Genomic DNA, 6,082 nt, shown 5'->3' on the forward strand with positions numbered 1-6,082 from the left:
CTACTATGGGTTCTTCTAAGTTTCCTCCCTTAACTCCTCATGATTATGCTACTTGGAAAATTGATGCATGGAGTAAACTTATGGAAAAAGGACTAACTCATTATATTGATGGAACTATTGTTGCTCCCACTGATCCTAAGGCTGATCCTATTGGTCACTTGGATTGGCTCACTAAAAATATCATGGCAATTGGTACCTTAAGAATGTATGTATCAAAGGATCTCATTTTTCATATTGAGAAATGTACTCTAATCAAGGATTCTTGGCAAAAGTTTCAAGACTTGTATGGTCAAGTTGATGAGATTAGGGGATATCAGATTGATAGTGATCTCACCATGTTGGATCCCAAGAACTTTGATACTATACAAGATTATGTCACTAAGGAAAAAGATTTGAGGGCACAACTCAAAGATTGTGGCATTGATAAGAAGGATACTCAATTAATCTTCAATTTGATGGGCAAACTTCACAAGAATATGCAGCATTTGTTTCTAGTTTCCAAACCCATAGGATGACAATGGGTTCAAGCTACACAATGCCTATATTTGATGCTTTCGTTGAAATGTTGATGATGGAACAAACTAAGTTGATAAGCATGGGCATTCTTAAGGCTTCTAAGTCTCAAGCATTAGTGGCAAATAAAGGGAACAAAGGAAATCAAGGAAAGGACAACTCCAACAAGAAGAAATGGCAATCAAAGCCTAAGGACAAAGCATCACCTTCTCCACAACAAGGAGATTCATCCTCTTCCAAGAGGGACAATTCACCTAAGAGGGAGAGACCTACTTGTGCCTATTGTAAAAAGTTTGGTCATGAGGAGCATCATTGCCATTCTAAGAATATTGATGAGCTCACACACATCCTCAAAAAGCACAACATTGATTTGTCTAATGTCTACAAGAAGGATGATTCATCAACTTCCACTTCCTCACAATCAAAAGGAAAAGGGAAAGCATTCATAGCTTCTACAAGTGGGAAGACTCACTCTTTTGGGACAAGAAAAGGAAAAGCACTTTGTGCTACTACTAGTCATGATTTAGGAAGATGGCTTCTAGATTCAGGGGCTTCTCATCATATGGCATCTTCACATTCTATGTTCTCTACATTTGAGCCTTGCACCATGCCACAAATTTTGATGGGCATTCATACATACATGGATGTGATTGGGAAAGGATCTATTGCCATTGGAGATAACTCTTTCAATGATGTGTTGTGTGTACCCCACTTGACAAACAATCTCCTTTCCATATATCAAATCACACATGGTGCAACTAAGAGAATTGTGGAGTTCACACCTGATTCAGTTTTCATTAGAGACTTGGAGATGAGCTATCATTGTGATTGGGGTGGTTGATCATGCATCTCAGTTATACTCATTTTTAGATTTTGTTGATGATAATGATTTCACATATGATGATTTTTCACATGATGATCACACTTCTTGTGATGGTTCAGATTTTGAGGAGAACTTTGGGTACTTGAACATGGGGATTCTCACATGTGACCCCATTCTTGAGCCTTGTGTTTCATATCCTCCTCTTGATATCACATCACCTATTGCACCAGATGATGCGGATAGTGTGACAGTTTTGCCTTCATGTGATTCAGTGCAGCAGAATATTCATTGTCTTCCAGCTTCAAAATCATGGGATGAGTACTTGACAGACATTGCAAGTTTGTTTGTGGAATCCTACATTGCAGATTTGGGAGACATCATTGATGATATTCATCTTCTCTTTCATGAAGATGATCCTTCTTCGAGTGTTGCGAGGGAAAACTCTGACCCTCTTATTCATTCTCTACATGATCATTCTTTTGAGGTTGACATGATTGTGGATACTTATGTACAATTGTTGGAGGAGGTCTCTTTATGCTTAGAGGAGACATGTGAGTCTTTGGGACATGTTCTACATCCATCTCCACTAGATCTTGGAGTGCCATTTTCAGCAGTGTGGAGCATCTTACCACCTTTGGAGGGGGTATCTTTCATCTTCAACATGGGGACACTTGAGCAGTTTTCAGAGATTCCATTCATCATGAGTTTTTTTCATACATCTTCCCTTCATGATTGGGGAGACTTCTTGGATCCACCTTTGGTTTTGTTTCTTCCTAAGGGGAGGAATTTTGTTCAATGTTCATGGAGAAGTTTCTTCATACATCATCGAGCTTATATCATTTGTGCGGATTCTAAGGGTGGGCTTCCTAGCTTCTCTTCTTCTCTCATATGGGAGGGACTTTTTCCTCACATGGGGTTTTGTTCCTCACATGCTTCTATGAGAGTTCTCTTGTATAGCTTTCATCTCTCTTTTGGGGGAGGGTTTTTTCCCATTGGGTTTTTCTCTCTTTCCCCGCTTTGTGAGAGATTTCATTGCATTCGTTTGCATGCATTTGCATTTATACATGGGTACCTAACATGGTCTCATAGTTAGGACCCATCTTGCATTACTTAGTTGCATTGTAGACTTAAGTGCATTCCCCTAAGTTGCACTTAAGGGGGGGTGTTGGTGTAAATAATTATTCATGTTGGATATTATTACACCTTACTTAAGTTTACTTAAGAAATGCATTTCATAGTAGTTTGGGTATGAGACACTTGGGTGTTTGTGCCACATTGGGATAGTGTGTGTAGGAGAATTTTCACCTTTTATGTTGTTGATCTTGTTACTACTCTATCATATCCACTTATTGTGGAGTGATAATTCCACCTTCAGTGGGTGATCCACCTCATGTGGAATATTTTATTGTTTCTCCTACCTACCACACCTATTTCCTACCTACCCTTGTTTCTTATTGAGCCACATGTCATGTTTGTGTGCTCACATATCCATATAGCCTTGCCTATATAAGCAAGCTCATCTCTATTATATGAACAATCATTTTTATCTATTAATGAGAATACAATTTATTCTTGTCCTATATTTTGTCTCGTTATTTTGTACTTTTCATTGAACTCTTGATCTTGGAAAAATCTCACAGTAGGAACTAATAATTATTTTTCTTGTATTATTATTTATTGTATTTAGTGAAGTTGGAAATTTGTGTATTTGAAATGTTAAGTTATTTATAAATTTAACCAGTGGACTTGACTCAAGGGGCTATACCAGATGAAGACGACACTTATCAAGGTGGTAGTGTGGGTACCTATGTTAACTGTAACACTACCATGGTAGAATTGGAGGCCCTAAAAAAGAAAGTGTTGGAGATAGAGAACAAGATGTTAAGCATGTCCAAGTTCAACCTACGTGTGATGCACAACTTGGCCACATCTTTGTTCTTGATGCAAAAGAAAGTTTTGGAAAAGGATATTGAAAAAGAAGGGAACTATAAGGATCTTTTTAAGTTCCTCACTGATGATTGTAGCAATGTGTTTACTTAGCCAAGTGGTTGGTTTTAGATCTTTAATTTTTTTGTTATATACTTCTAAGACTCTTAATCTATTTTAATTTTATATTGGTATGTTGTTAGTGTGGTGTTAAAGTTGTTAAAGTTGCCTTTCGGGTTGTTAATGGAAAGGGCCAGCACCCTAGTTTTGTTATTTTTAATATCAAAAATATTGTACTTGTTATTCATTTGATAAAAATATACAGCTAATAAAAGATTATATTTAGAAGTAAAAAATAATTTCACATACAACAAAGTTAGTGGAACTAAATTTAATTGCAATGGAAAACTATAGTTCGAAATGGCTTGTTATATAATCTCATGGCTAAGGTGGACTAACAAAAGTCATAAAAAAATATGTGATGAATACTTTATTGTATTCATAAAAGGTGCATGATACATAGTTATAGAGAATCTAGTAGAAGATTAGTCCCTTGTGATCAAACATGAAGATGTGTCCATTTAATTCTCCAAAGAAACCTTGAAGTATGACCAAACAAGGTTGAATAAAGTGACTAGGCTTCATAGTTGGAATACTAGTTTCTAAAATGTATAATGAGTTGTACTTATGTGATAGATTATCAATTGAGTCTTCCAAAATATTGTGACAAGTATCATTTGCATATTGTGTGATTCTCATATGTTCAACATTGTGCTAGTTGTCAAGTGTGACCATGTTGAACAGATGTGACTAAGTGTCAAGTGGAGATAGCAATGCTATTGTTCAAGTTAAAGTGCACACTTGGAGTTTTGTAGCATCACTGAAGAGTACACACACAGTTGTCTTGCATTGAGTTGCATAAAAATATTGAAATCCAAGTGTGTGTGGATGTACACAAAACCATTCCACTAGAGTGTCTCATCCATGTATGAAGCATCTTGACATAATTTTATACATGTAAGGGAAGGTTGTAAGATGAGATTAACATATGTTCAAACAATGAACATGATAGCAAGTTGCATAGAATTATGCACAAATCATTAACCTATTCTTGTAGATTAATGATGTATATTGTGTTTGGTGCATGTTACGAAGAAATTAGTTGATGGTGATTTGAAAAAACACCAAATCTGTTAAATTGTTGCTTGTTGGTATCCATATTCCTTCATCCTTTCTTGTCTAGGTCGACGCCCTTATTATTTTGGAAAGATGCCCAACAATACCAACATAGAAAATGAAATTAATTGTGTGTGGTATATGTCTTGGTGGTGTGTATATGTGCTAACTGTTGGAGAATCCAAGATCCATGAGTCACATCCAAATATTCACACACAGGGTGTATAAACCAAAGACGAGCCAAAAACTATCAACACATCAATTAAGATAAAAGTTATATTGATTAAAGTACATAATCAAATGAGAAAACCTAAATATATACAAGATGGGTGTGAGGTGAGAAGGTAGAAGTCAAACTCTAACTACCTCTCCATGTAACAATTGTAAGATTATATGGACAAGTGTTAGGACACTTGGTGATTCTATATGAAGTGAGACAAGAGTATCTCTAACCTCCCATAAGTTGAGGAGAGAATATCTCAACTCTCTAGATGAGATTAATCATAGTATAAATAGAACTCAACTAAGTAGGCTAAATGCAAACTAGTTAGGTAAAACACTTCTCACACTAACAATAATGACTTGCAAATGCAAAGCTAAATTATTTTATAAATTTAAGTAATCAATGAATACTTGAATCCATACCCATAAACAAGTGAAGATCCAAAGAATTCTCAAATGATTACAATATAAATCACATTTACTATGCACAAATACAAAATTTGAGGGAAGTTTCTTCTTGTACTCTAATGATGTAAGGAGAGGGTATTGTTAAACCTATACATCCTTACAAAAGATCTAGAATGTAAAGTAGTGCATAGAATTGAAGAACACACAATTCAAAAGGATATTGTTAATTAATAAAGTGGCTTATTGGTGTTGAATGTTGAAGTGATCTATGAAGGACTAGACTAGGTATTGTTGAGAATCACTTCAATATTGTTGTTGTCCAGTGCAATATGAGTTTATTATAGTTAGATGGAGAGCTCAACCATTAGAGTAAATCTTGTATACACCTAAAAATGGTCTAAAGAAAATTAATTAAATAAGCAATTATTTAATTAATCCCTCCTTCCCAATTTAATTGAAGTCACTAAGCAATTTGATTAAATCTCTCTTTCATCTACTTATTAATAAATCTAAGGATTTATTAAATAGGTTCATTTCATTTCACCCCTTTAATTAATTAATTCCCCACATGCAAATTCATTTCTTCTAAATCCCCTAATTAATTAAAACAAATCAAATCATGAGTTGTTGAGATTAATTAGCCATTTTCCTATTATTTGAATTTTTTAATTCAAATTCTCCTAACTTCTACCACTCCTAAACCTAACCATTCCTAAACCTAACCCATTCTACCTACCACCATGTCCCCTTTCATCCAACATCTTCTAGAACCTTTGTGACACTTGTCACTAAGTGTTCCCTTTAATCCAACCCCCTTTGCCAACCTCCTCCAATTTAACCATTGATATCTTCAAATCAATCTCCACTGTTGATCTTGCCACATCACCCCTAGCCTTGGGAAATCCTATAAATAGACCTCATTTTGGAGCAATATTGGTCCCAATTTCATATGATTTTTTCATATCATTTGATCCCATCTCATTCGTAGCTTAAGCATTGTTACTATAGGCATCT

This window comes from Cryptomeria japonica, chromosome 6 (assembly GCF_030272615.1).
Source record: "Cryptomeria japonica chromosome 6, Sugi_1.0, whole genome shotgun sequence".
NCBI lineage: Eukaryota > Viridiplantae > Streptophyta > Pinopsida > Cupressales > Cupressaceae > Cryptomeria > Cryptomeria japonica.